This window comes from Tenrec ecaudatus, chromosome 1, assembly GCF_050624435.1.
Source record: "Tenrec ecaudatus isolate mTenEca1 chromosome 1, mTenEca1.hap1, whole genome shotgun sequence".
NCBI classification, from domain to species: domain Eukaryota; kingdom Metazoa; phylum Chordata; class Mammalia; order Afrosoricida; family Tenrecidae; genus Tenrec; species Tenrec ecaudatus.
The window spans coordinates 251,012,230-251,026,405 of record NC_134530.1 but is presented as its reverse complement, the minus strand read 5'-3'; the positions used below and the strand labels follow the sequence as shown (position 1 = coordinate 251,026,405).

At 39.5% G+C, this 14,176-nt stretch overlaps 1 protein-coding gene and 1 non-coding gene across 2 annotated transcripts in view; both read right to left on the bottom strand.

Annotated features, from left to right (window-relative positions):
* SDCCAG8 (SHH signaling and ciliogenesis regulator SDCCAG8) overlaps positions 1 to 14,176 on the bottom strand; it is a 300,672-nt gene that overhangs the window by 101,472 nt on the left and 185,024 nt on the right. The gene's annotated exons all lie outside the window — the stretch shown is intronic.
* On the bottom strand, positions 148 to 310 carry LOC142437888 (U1 spliceosomal RNA). The gene has a single exon (XR_012782391.1). It is a non-coding gene; the product is annotated as a U1 spliceosomal RNA (small nuclear RNA).

Sequence of the window (14,176 nt, the reverse complement as noted above, 5' to 3'; positions counted from 1 at the left end):
AATGTTTGGTAAGAGCTGATATCTACAGGCAAGTAATAAATGATTCTATTGTACAAAATGCAGGCATTCATGATACATCTTCAGACATTAGGCCATATAATATGAATGTGAGAATGAATATGAAAAATTAATTTCTTTTTTTCCCCTTTGGGGTAGCGCGAACACAGTCCCCCACTACCACAAATTATGCAGTCGAGTTTCCCACATTGGGGGAAATCGCAGGGGTCAGCACATCCGGAGTGCAATGGGTGAGTCTCGCCCTGGGAAAACCACCTTCGTGATCATGGTATCTCCCCTGCCAGATAAGTATGAAAAATTAATTTCATCAGTTGTAACTTCATTATGAAGTAATAACTTCATAATAAAAATTTTTGAGGGTCATATAGAAATACTGAATTTAAACAAAAAAGCTTCCATAGTCAAGGAGACAGCATCCCATCTCACTGTGACGTAATACTGACCTTATCCCTTTGGGTCAATATCTAATCACAGTGACAAAGATAGGAACTTCCTAAGAACCAAAGGCATTCAAAGAACCTCATCTATGACAGCACAGTGGATACTGACACAGTAAGCAAACACATTGATTGAGCTAGTTTTTTAAGTGATATGAGAGCATCCTTCAATTAACTGACACAGTTATTTCTAACTCCTGATCTCCTTGTGGGCATTTCTCATTCATGCTGCTTTAGTTTACTGATTGAGATATTTTACCACCTACTCTTTGCCAAATGATAAATAAACAATTCTATAAAGCCATCACTACTTGTATATGTACCGCTGTGGAACTTCAAATTCACTGACTTCTAATTATAAAGCAACAAAAGGAAAGGCAGTACTGAAACTGGTCAAGGTGTGTAGCAATGTAATATACAATTTCAGATTGAAAATACACCCATACCTTGCTGAAATGAAAGCATCAGGAGGCTATGCTAAATGTTTAGTAGGGTCCTTCTGTCACTTTTAATAACACCACCTTCCTGGATGTTGTCCAAGGTCTTGCCTCACACTCAGTTCCAAACTCATATATTGCAAAAAGTGGATAGTCATCCTAGGCAACTTTTTGCCTCCCCGGTCACACGCCATGTCTTCTGACGCTGAACATACTGCTACTTCTTCCCTTTGTCTCTCAGCACAGTGTATGGCCTGCTTCACAATCCATCCCAATTCCTCCCTAGTCTAAATGAACTAGTCAATCCTCGGTGAGCTCAATATATGCTGTGAGTCTGCAACTTGGGTAGCATTACTCACCTTTTACTTAGTGGATTATGTCTGCTTCTCTATAACTCTGAAGCTAACTCAGGATTTGGCACAAGGAAATAGACGGTGCATGTCTAATGACAGTCTTATAGCCTAGCCAGAATGAAGAAGACTCAGTGAAGCCCGCTAAGTGATGCTGGCGAATCTGCTTAAGTCTTCTAAAAGGAGGCAAAAATGATTGCAGACAGATGAGAAAAGAAGACCACTAACTAAAGAGCAGTCTCTCAAGGGAGTCTGATTAAAGAAGCAGCCTGTGCCAACTTTAACTGAGAATCAACCTTCAAGTCAAGCCCCTAGAGTAAAGAATACACTGGGGCTCCAAGAACATCCACAATAGGTGGCCATGTAACACACTGTCCACAACTAAATCCACTTGAGAGTGTAGGAGGGGACTAGTAATAGTTATGTTGAGAAAGCAGTCATCAATTGGGATTTATGGATCCCTTATAGAAAGATGCTGTGAATTTTTAGAATGAGTAAATCAAACTCAGATTCACTGCCATAGAGTAGCTTTCAACTCATAGCAACCCTATAGGACGGGGCAGAAATGCCCTGGAGGGCTCCCTAATTACTGACACCCCAAATTTACTACAGAAAAAACTGGTGTCATATTGCAGTTGTTCACAAAGACCCCTCCATTAATAGCTGTTGAGTTACACATCAACTTAAGTTTCTTGAATGCTCCAACTTTCATTCTTTTACGAAATAACACATTTACTTTTCATTGCTGAAAGCCAGGGCATAAAATAAAATAAAATCATGGCATATTCTTTCTTTCCTCAATCCTTCTTAGCTCTTTTCCTATCAGGTGGCTCTCTCTTCTTACAGGTTCTTTCTGACTTAATAGACTTTGTATAAAACTTATGAATGACGGAATAAAAGGGAACCACACATTTGTTTAATTTTACTTTATAATGGAGGAAAATGAGAGCTATAAAGAATTAGAAATCTCAAAGGTTTCATGGTGAGTAATTTAGAGGCAGAGGTAGGATTCAAAATATCTTGATTTAGGGAAATCCATTTTATAACACTATAGAGGCAATACAACAATGGATTGAAATGATTATTAAAAAGCCACTCAGGTAAACAAGGAAATAAAAAATTCTAATCAGTTCATTACATACTTTCCATAACTCTGCTATGTAAGATTCTACTATATACTGTATTATCAAATCAACAGGGCACAGTTCTTACTGTTAAAGAGGTTTATGGTTTCATGAGAACTTTAAAATGGCCAAGAGAATTTAGAAGATAAAATGCAACATGTGGAAGGAAGGGGGATAAAATAAAATTAGGAAAGCACAGACACAATCAAACCAGTTGCCACTGGGCCTGTTGTGACTCCTGCACTGCTGTGTGTGTCACAGTAGAACCGTGTTCTCTAGAGTCTTCACCGGCTCCTTTCTCGGCAGTAGATGACCAGGCCTTTCTTCTATGGAGCCTTTGGGTGACTCAAGCTTTCAACTTTCGATGAATAAGCAAGTGAAATTAGCTATTTGAGCTATGTGGAAGCATAACCAAAAAGAAGGTTGATTCAAGCTGGGGAGAAGAACCTCATGAAGGCTAGTCACACTGACTCAATCCTCCCTTAAAACATGAATGGCCTCATTTGAGTGGCTGCGTATAAAACTAATTTGCTCTTTAAACTTTCAGTGAAATTATAATATAAAGATTTGTTAAAGACTTCATGTAATTAAACCTTAATCCATCTTATATTACAGAGTAAAACCAAATGATATAGAAAGCCTTAGAAGTCTTAGATATAAAAATGTAGATATTAAAATAAGACTGAAGCCTTTATTTGTAAGTAGTCAAAAATTGAAAACAACCCAAATGTCAACTACTAATGCATTTTTTATTGTGGCATATCTTTTAGTGAAATATTACTCATCAGTAAGAAAGAAATGGCTTCTGGTACAACTCAAAAATGAACTTCAAAAGCAATATGCCAAATTAAGGACGTTTGAATAAAATGCTGTACTTTTATGGTTACGCCTATATGAAATTCTAGAAAGACAAACACTAGAGTGACATAAAGCCAAACAGTTTTGTCAGGAACTAGAAGTAGAGGTAAGGGTTGACTACAAAGAGGCAACAGGGAACCTTTTTGATTGATGAGAATGTTCGTGTCATAATAGCGATATATAGATATGTCAAAACACACTGAATTACACAATGAAAATAGTTAAACTATATTATATTTACACTTACCTGAGTGACGCTGCTTTTTTTTAAACAACAGCAAGTGCCCTAGAATAGGAGCTTCCACCTTATAACTCCAGTTATAACTATTATCTGTAATCATTGTATTTATAGCGCAGTCAATTAAAAAATAATAACAATACAGAGTTAAAGGGAGTGACCAGACATTGGATAGGCCTCAAACATGGCTAAATGTATACAATAGTTTAGTCCCTCTTGTCAGCATTTTCCAAAAATAGGTCACACTGATATTTAAGTTCCTATTTTAAGCTGGGCTGCTAAGGTCAGTAGTTCAAAACCACCAGCCAGCTCTTGAGGAGAAAGATGAGGCTTTCTATTTTTATAGAGTTACAGTTTTGAAAATTGACAGGGGAAATTCTATCCTGTCCTATAGGCTCACTGTGAGTGTACATCAACCTGATGGCAGTGTTAGTTTGTTTTAGTATTTTTAAAGAATGCAATTGAATTAATTTTACATTTCTGATTTCCTAAATTTCTATATGCCATATATACTCATGTATAAGCTGAAAAATGTGCTGAAAAACTGAGGTTCGGCTTATACACGGGTCAGTGGTAACCCAGCGAGGACATCGTCTATGATGACCTCACATCAGCTGAAGCTCTGCATTGGGATACGGAAGATGATGAGGAGGAATCCAGTTTTGAAGGATTTTAAGTCTTTACATTTTAGCTTGGTTGCTGATTGGGCTCAGGGAATAGTACTCTTAAGGTATCATTGTTGATACCTTATTGTTTTTGTTGAACCAATTTTCCACTTACTGTGCTGGTTTACTAATGTTAAATGATTTGTCCTTTTATTTATGTTTTTTATTTAAAATAAATATTTAAATACATTACCCCACTGATGTCTCAATTTTTAGTAATTTTATTTTCATTTGTTTTGATTACTGAAACTCACCAAGAGCTTCTGCACTTTCCACCCTAGGCTTATACTTGAGTCAATCAGTTTTTTTGGTTTCCCAGGTAATAATTAGGTACCTCCACTTATACTCTGGTCGGCTTATATTTTGGTATATTCGGTAATATTTTACTTTAAAATGTGTTATCTTACTATTGTATCTTATATAAGGATTTAACAAAGTGGCACGGCAAAAGATCAATGAAAAAAAAATCTGCTGAATCCCTCTTCGCCACCAAAAAGAATGTCAAGAAGGAAACCAGACAAAGCACCACCACCAATCCTCTGTCAGTTTGTCACCCGTAGTGGCCTGCAGACTGCTGCGGTGCTGGAAGCTATGCCACCAGTATTTCCAATGCCAGCAGGGTCGCCGAGGGCGCGACATCGTCAGCAGATCTTTCACACAACGATAAACTAGAAGAATAAAGATCCACTTCCAAGGGACTAACCTGACAACTTTACGAATGGCTGTGGAACACTGTCTGATATAGTGTCTAAAGATGATGTTTAAAGACACTTTAAAGACATAGATGGAACAAAGCTTTGCTGATAAAACATGTCTCAAAATAAGAAGAAACAACTGAAAATATCCATAAAAATTGGAATGTGAAATGTACCAAGAATAAACCTAGGAAAATTAAAAGTTGTCAAAAGTCAAATGGAACACAGAAAGATTGATATCATAGGCATGAGTGAGTTGAAAGAGACTGCTGCTGGCCTTTTGAATCAGACAATCTTATTGTTCATAAACACAGGAGAAATAAGTTCAAGAGGAATGGTGTTGTTTTAATCAAGAAAAAAGATAAAACATTTCAAGATGTATCTTGGGAAAAAAGGTGTATCTTGAAGGATGATGCTGTCTATGATAGGATAATATCTACATGTCTACAAAGAAGACATATTTACATACCTACTCAGGGGGTTAAATAACTTTATGTCAACTTGAAGATGGATGAAGTGCAGGGGAGGGATCCAACCAGTCAACCAGGCCACAGCCTGATGCTGTTTCCTGGGGTGCGGTGTTTTATAGAAGGGTCCTGGGAATTTCCCCCTCTCTCAGCCACTGATTCCGAGAGCTGCACAGCCCTGCCTTGTTCCTCCCACCTCGGATCCACGACCCGGCACCCACTGCCCCATGATCTTCCTGTGTTCTGCAACACTGCATGTGACAGCGATCTGAAGAGGGACTTACAGACTAGGACTGTGCTTATGGATTTGATATATAATTACTTCTTGATATAAAGCTCTTTCTTATAAATATAAAAGTGTCACTGGATTTGTTTCTCTAGTCAACCCAGCCTACCACACCTACCACTAAAGCAAAAGATGAAGAAATTGTAGAATGCTGCCAGTTTATTCAGTCAGAAGTTGATCAGACATACATTTAAGAAGCATTGATAATGACTGGTAATTGCCATGTGATAGTTAAAAACAAAGAGGAAGGGTCAGTAGCTGAAATATATGACTTTGGTTATAAAACTACACTGGAGGCCACATGATAATTTTTTTTCTAGATCAACAACTTCATCATGGAAAATATTTTTTATAAAAACATATACAGCAACTATACTTGTGGACCTCAGTAGGAGTCAAATTGACTATATTTGTGGGAACAAACAACAGAGAAACTCAATATCATCTTCCAAAACAAGACCAGGGGCTAATGGTGGGGAAAGATCATCCTTTATTCATATGTAAGCTCAAACTGAAGATGAAGAAAAAGTCCATGAGAACCAAAATAGGACATCAAGTATATCCTATCTGAGTGAGATGTCAAGAACAGCTGTGTGGTAGTTACATAATTTCATGCTGTGGTAGTTACAAAATCTCTTGTAAACTTAAGGATAATAAGAGTGAAGGGGTGGAGTCCAGCCTATCAATCAGGTCACATGGACATCTCATGAGATTTCTGGGAACTTCACCTTCTTGATTCTGCCATCAGAAGAGGTGGGCCTACTGTGTGATCATGAGGTATCAAAGAGATCAGATACCAAGTATCCAGCAACAAAAATCGCATCATTGTGAATGAGGAGGAGTGCAGAGTAGGGACCCAAAGGCCATTTGTGGGCAACTGGACACCCCTTTACAAAAGGGTCTCAGGGAGGAGACAAGACGGTCAGGGGACAGTGTAGCGATGATGAAACATACAACTTTCCTCTAGTTCTTAAATGCTTCCTCCCCCCAACTATCATGATCCCATTTCTACCTTACAAATCCAACCGGACTAGAGGATGTACACTGGTATAGAAAGAAACAGTTAAAACAGGGAATACAGAACAGATAAACCCCTCAGGACCAGGGGTGAGAGTGGTGATACCGGGAGGGTGGAGGGAAAGTGGGGGACCAATTACAAGGGTCTAGATATAACCTATTCTCTGGAGTCCAGTCAACAGAAAAGTGGGTGAAGGGAGACATGGGATAGTGTAAGAAATGACAAAATAAAAATGACTTGTAAATTATCAAGGTTCATGAGGGAGGGGAGAATGCGGAGGGAGGGGAAAATGAGGAGGAGCTGATGCCAGGGGCTCGAGTGGAAAGAAGATGTTTTGAGAATGATGATGGCAACAAATGTGCTTGACACAATGTATGTATGTATGGATTGTGATAAGCATTGTATGAATCCCCAATAAAAGGATTATTAAAAAAAGAGGTGGGCCTATCTCTCCCTCTGTGTGTCTTCATCTTCCTGTTGGCAAGTCATGTGGAGCCACACTGAGACCTGAATGAATCATGTGGTGTAGACTCACGCCAACGCTGAGATGCTTCCACCACCACTGGATCCACAAGACTTTTCACCCACTGGCCTGTGATCTTTCTGTATTTGGCATCATTGTGAATGGCTACGTGAGTCTGAAGAGGAATTTATGGACTAGTATTGGATTTATGGGCTAATATCAGACTTTTGGACTTGATCTGGACAGGGCTGGGATGTTTTGTTAATATACAATTACTCTTCCATATAAAGCTTTTTTTATAAAGCTCTTACGGCTCTTATAACAATCCATACATCAATTGTATCGAGCACATTTGTACATATGTTGCCATCATCATTCCCAAAACATGGTCTTTGTCCTTAAGCCTTAGGATCATCTCTTTTTACCCTCCCTACCTCATCCACGAACCCTTGATAATTTATAAACTATTTAAATATTTTACACTATCCGCTGTCTCCCTTCACCCACATTTATGTTGTTCAACCCCCTGGGCAGGGGGTTGTTGTGTGTCAATCATTGTGATCAGTTTCCCTAAAGCTCTTTCTTATATGGACATGAGTGTCGCTGGATTTATTTTCTGATCACCCCGGAATAACAGCTGTAATGCATTGAACAGTAAACAACCACACACCAGATGAGTTGCAGGATGACAACAAGAACATCATTCATGAAAAGAGTGAAGGGTCACTGAAAAGACTGTAAAGGAAGAAAATATCAAAGTGAATGTCAAAAAGACTCTGAAACTAGCTTTGGAATGTAGACTAGCTAAAGTGATCGGAAGAAATTATGAAATAATAAAAAGAACCGGAGAGAAAATTTCAAAGGTCAGCTCAAGAAGACAAAGTAAAATATTCGAACGCAGCAGCAGTTCTCAACCGGTAGGTCGTGACACCTTATTTCCGATGGTCTTAGGAACCAAGACGTTGGCTTTTTACACATACTGTTGCAAAATGTAGCAATGTAGTCTACCGTTGTTGTATTAAGACCGTTCCCCAAGCTACACCACGCTTCAAGACAAAATTTCATTTGCTTGTAATTAGAAATGAATCTTTCACAATATATAATTAAATATTGTTTTGTGATTAATCTGTATGCTTTCATAATGTTCAATTTGTAACAATGAAAATACATCCTGTATATCATATATTTATATTATGATTCATAACAGTAGCAAAATGACAGTTATGAAGTAGCAACGAGTATGATAGTATGGGGGGGGACACCATCACATGGGGAAGTGTCGCGGCCTTAGGACGGTTGAGAACCACGGTTTTAATGGAATATGCCAAGACCTGGCGTTAGAAAGCGCAGTACTTCTTAAGAAGCAACAAATGAAGAAAAATTCAAGCCTCAAGCTGAAATATTGATTTCAAAGGGGAGCTTGAGAAGACAAAATACAGTGAAATATGTAAAGATTTGGAGTTTAAAAAACCAAAGGGAAGTTGAAATAAATTTAAAAGTTAAATCCCGGAGTTTCAATATTAAAGGACACCACAGGCAAAATATTGAATGCTGCAGGAGTACAAAAGGAAGACTGAATGAACATATAGCGCCATTGTACCAACAAGAATTGTCGATAGTCAACCATTCCAAGAGGTAGCATATGATCAGTGCTACTGAAGGAAGATGTTCGAGCAGCACTGAAAATATTAACAAAAACAAGCCTTCAGGAATTTACAGCACATCAGTAAAAATGTTTCAACGACAACAGAAACCATGGAAGGGAGACAGCAGTAGGTGTAAGATATGAAAATAATCATTTATAATTTATCAAGGGGTCCCGAGGGTAGGGTGGGGGAGGAAGGGGGAAAAGAGGAGCTGGTACTAAGGGTTCAATATAAAGTAAATGTCTAGAAAAGAATTATGGCAACATATGCACAAATATCCTTGATTTACAATTGATGTATGGATTGTTATAAGTCTGAAATAAAATAATCCTTTAATTGAAAAACTAAGAAAGAAAGAAAAAGAAATATTTCAATGCATTGTAGTGGTGGATGCTAAGAAATTTGGAAGACAGCTACCTCGTCAACCAACTGTAAGAAATCCGTATTTGAAGAAAAGTGACCCAATAGAATGCAGACATTATAGAACAATATTATATGCAAGGACAATTTTATTGGAAATAACTTAAAATTGCAACAGTACATCATCAGGGAACTGCCAGAAATTCGAGCTGGATTCATGAGGAAATAGAATGTAAGTTATCATTGCTGATGCCAGACAGCTCTTCGCTGAAGGCACAGAATACCTGAGATATTCAACTATGTGTGTCATAACAAACTGTGGAGAACTTTGTGAATAATGGTAATTCCAAAACAATTGTGTTTATGTGGAACCTGCACATAGATCAAGAAGCAGTTTTTCAAACAGACCAAGGGAATACTCTGGTTTAAAATCAGGAAACATGAGCATCAAAATTATATCCTTTCATCATACTTACTACATTTTTACATTGAGCAATTAATCCCACACCAGGAATAGATGAAAAAGAATGCAGCACCAGGTTTGGAGGAAAGTTAAAAAAAACAACAACTCATGTCATTGAGTTGATGCGAACTCACAGCGACCTTGTAGGATAAGGTAGAACTGCCCTGTGAGTTTCTGAGACTGTAACTATGGCAGTAGAAAGCCCCATCTTTCTACTGAGAAGTGACTGGTAGCTTCAAATTGCTGACCTGTGCATGACTTCTACTTTATCAGGGCTCCTCGAGGTTTGGAGGAAAGCTCATTATATAATCCCTGAAATGGAGCTGACAAAATTTTGATTGCTATAAATGAAGCAGACTTAAGGTATTCACTGATGAAGATCAAAGACTAAAGCTTTCTGTATAGTTTAGAATTCAGGTAAAGAAAACCAAAATCCTCACAGCTTAACCAACAGACATATAATAAATGGAAAAGAGATTGAAGTCAAAGATTTAATTTTACTTAGATCCACGACCAGCACTCATGGAAGTCGTAGTCAAGAAATAAAAGAGTGAATAGAGAACCCACAGACTTGAGGGAGGGGGATATTGGCAATGACATATTGGACAAATAACTAATCTCTAAAATTAAAAAAAAAACATCAACATCTCAACAACAAAAAGACAAGTGATATAATTTTAAAATGAGCAGAGAACATTCAAATGTCCAACAAACATGTCAAGGGATGTTCATGATCTTTAGCCATTCAAAAGATGTGAGTCAAAACAACGAGATATCACCTCATCCCAGAATTAATAGGAAAGTTAAAGAACAACAGAAAATGCTGGCAAAAGTGTGGAGAAGCGGGAAGCTTTGCACACTGCACTTGGAATTATAAAATAGTGCAGCCGCTGTGGGAAGTAGGATCGTGCTTCCTTAAAAAGCAAGAAGCAGACATGTTAATCTAACACAAAGAGGGGAAAGGGGGGAGGGGTGGGAGGAAAGGGGTGGGGGTGATGGCATGTGGGTAGCAGGACACTAACTCTCCCAGGGGGAGAGTATTGGTTATGTCTCCACAGATTTGGGAGCGGGCATACAGACCACACCACAGCGCACCAAACCACGAGGGCAATGTAAGCACATGAAGAAAGGCATGAAAAGATTGGGCTACAGGGCCAGCCCCAGTCAGAGCCAAACGGACCCCCAGTGCAGAAGTATGTGTGACAGAGCACAGCACTAAGCCTACAGGTTGGGGAGAGGGGCTGGCATACCACGCCCACACGGAAGCAAACCAAGGAGGAAAAGGAAAAAGGAGTGGTCTAGACCCCATATCAGCATACCAACCCAGGAGGACAATGTCCCTTCATGGAGCTGATCAGGCATGATATCCCCTCACTGGAACATACCCGGACAGAGCACAATACTGGGACACAGAGTGGGGACTTAGTCCGGTCTGAACCCCCTGCAGCAGGGTAAACCAAGAAGGGAACATCGCAGATCAGCAATGGGAACTAAATAAAGCCACAAAGCCCCTAAAAAGCCCCCCAAATAGACTTCAGGCTAGGAAGGACAGCTCCTGGAATCCCCACCTGACCAGTGGGGAGATAGTCATAAGGGTCAGTAGACAGACCTAGAAGTATGTATGTTTTTTGTTGCTGTTTTAAATATTTTGTTTTCTTTTTGTTTGGTCCGTTATTGTTGGTTTGCTTACTTATGTAAGATAGGCATGGGAAACAAGCTTGAGGAGAAAGCAAGAGGACTGATGGTCCCAGAGGGACTGGGGGGAGAAGGAGATGGGGGAAGGGAGCGGGGAGCAAACAGCGCCTTTGACAGGGAATAACTAGGGAATAGAAATCAACAACAAGGAGGGAATAGAGATCCTGGGGGTGCTGGAGCAATAACAATGTAGCTGAGAGGAGTCTCTAAGGGGAGGAAATAGAACAAATGTGATGGTGGGGCAGGAGGAAGGGAAAAGGAAACAGAGGAACAATCTAGGAAGCAAAGTTATGAATAGAGGTATAAGCATAGGTATGTCCATACATAAGTAAATACATTAATTCGTAAAAATAGAGGTACTGTCCTATCTACATATATTTATATGGCTAAACACTGAGGTAGTGGACGGGCTTTGGGCCTCTGCTCATACCCTCCCTCATACAAGAACACTTGTTCTGACAAACTGGCATTCTATGATGCACACCCTCCAGCACAATCACTGATGACAAAATGGGTGTATAAGCAAATGTGGTGAAGAAAGCAGATGGTATCCAGCTATTAAAAGATATAGTGTCTGGAGTCTTAAAGGCTTGAAGGTAAACAAGCAGTCATCTAGCAGAAAATCAACACGCCCGCATGGAAGAAGCACACCAGCCGGTGTGGTGTGATCATGGCATCGCTGGAACCGGCTAACAGACACTGGAAGACCCATAACAAACAAACAAACAAACAAAAACCATATAATTGAAAACGAGAGGGGTCCAAGCAGAGACCCAGAGCCCATCTGTAAAAAATGAGACATCCCCCCACAGAGGGGTCATAGGGAAGGGATGAGTCAACCAGGGCACAGTAAAGCACAGGTGAAACCCACAATATTCCTCTGGTTCCCGGAGGCTTCCTTACCACCCACTATCATGACCCCAGTCCTGCCTTTCACTGCGGGCTAGATCGGAAGATGTGCACCGGTACAGATAAGAGATAATGGCTCACGACACATGGAATCCGGGAACAAGAATGGGAACAGCAATACCAGGAGGGTAGGGGGAAATGGGAAGAGGAGGGGAAGAAGAGGGAACCAATCACAGTGATCAACACATAAATAACCACAACTCCCCCTCCAGGGGGAAGCATAACGGAAACCATGGGGGAAGGGAGACAGTGGAAGGTGTAAGACATGAAAAAATAATTTATAATTTATCAAGGGGTCAAAAGGGTGGGGGGTGGTAAAAAAGAGGAGCTGATACCAAGGGCTCAATAGAAAGTAAGTGTCTAGAAAAGAATAATGGAAACATTTGCACAAATATGCTTGATACAGTTGAGGTACGGATTGCTATGAGTTTTAAGAGCCCCCAATAAAATGATGTTAAAAAGAATGGTAAAAAGTAAAAACATCATTTGATTCAGCAATCCCACTACTAGTATATAACCTAGAGCAGTGTTTCTCAACCTGTGAGTTGTGACCTCTTTGGGGCTTGAAAAACCCTTTCACAGGGTTCACCTGATTCACAACAGTAGCAAAATTACACTTATGAAGTAGCAACAAAAATAATTTTATGGTTGGGGGGTCACCACAACATGAGGAACTGTATTAAAGGATCGCGACATTAGGAAGGTGGATGACCACTGCCCTCGAGGAATAAGAACGACTATGATACAAACAACTGAGAGAGTACTTCAGAAAGATTATAGATCCCCTTGAAGTGATTACACAAGTGAATTGTTCAATTGTATGAGATATGAATTAATGTGCCAACAAAACTGTTTTTTTGGGGGGGAGGGAAGATCATGGAAATATTTCATTATCTTTTAATTCCACTTTCCATGAACCTTTTGAAGGCTTTTCACATGTAAACGTCCATGTTCTTTGCAGCATAATTCATAACAGCAAAGAAATGGAAACAACCTAAGCACCCATTGATAGATGAACCAATTAAGAAAGCATGGTCCATATACACATTGGAAGACTACAAAACATTAAAGATTACTAATGAATTTATGAAATACCTCATAACACAATAAACCTAGAAAGCAATATGCTAAATAAAACTAGCCAATCACAAAATGACACATATTTTTTGAGACCACTACTATAAAAATCTAAGAAAAGATTTACAAACAGGAAAAAAAATTCTTTGAAGATAAGCAGAGCTAATGATCACTGAAAACAAAATGGGTGCATAAGCAAATATGGTAAAGAAAGCTGATGGTGCCCAGCTATCAAAAGATAAAGCGTCTGGGGTCTTGGGGGCTTAAAGATAGACAAGTGGCTATCTAGCTCAGAAGCAGCTGAGCCTACATGGAAGAAGCACACTAGCCTGTGTGACCACGAGGTGTCAAAGTATCAGGCATCAAAGAACAAAAAATCATATCAATGTTAATGAGGGTGAGTGTAGAGTGGAGACCCAAAACCCATCTGTAGGAAACTGGACACCCCCTTACAGAAGGGTCACAGGGAGTAGAAGAGCCAGTCAGGGTACAGGGTAGCAACAATGAAACATTCAACTTTCCTCTAGCTCTTAAATACTCCTCCCCCACTATGATGATCCCAATTCTACCTTACAAATCTGGCTAGACCACAGGACATACACTAGTAGATAGAAACTGGAAACACAGGGAATCCAGGATAGATGTTCCCTTCAGGACCAGCAGTGAGAGAGGCAATACTGGGAGAGTGGAGGGAAGGTGGGGTAGAAAGGGTTAACCAATTACAAGGATCTACATATAACCTGCCTGGGGGATAGGCAACAGAAAAATGGGTGAAGGGAGACATCGGACAGTGTAAGATATGACATAATAATAATAATCTATAAATTATCAAGGCTTCATGAGGGAGGAGGAAGCAGTGTGGGAGGGGGAAAATTAGGAGCTGATATCAAGGACACAAGTAGAAAACAAATGTTTTGAGAATGATGAGGGCAACAAATATACAAATATGCTTGACACAATGGATGTATGT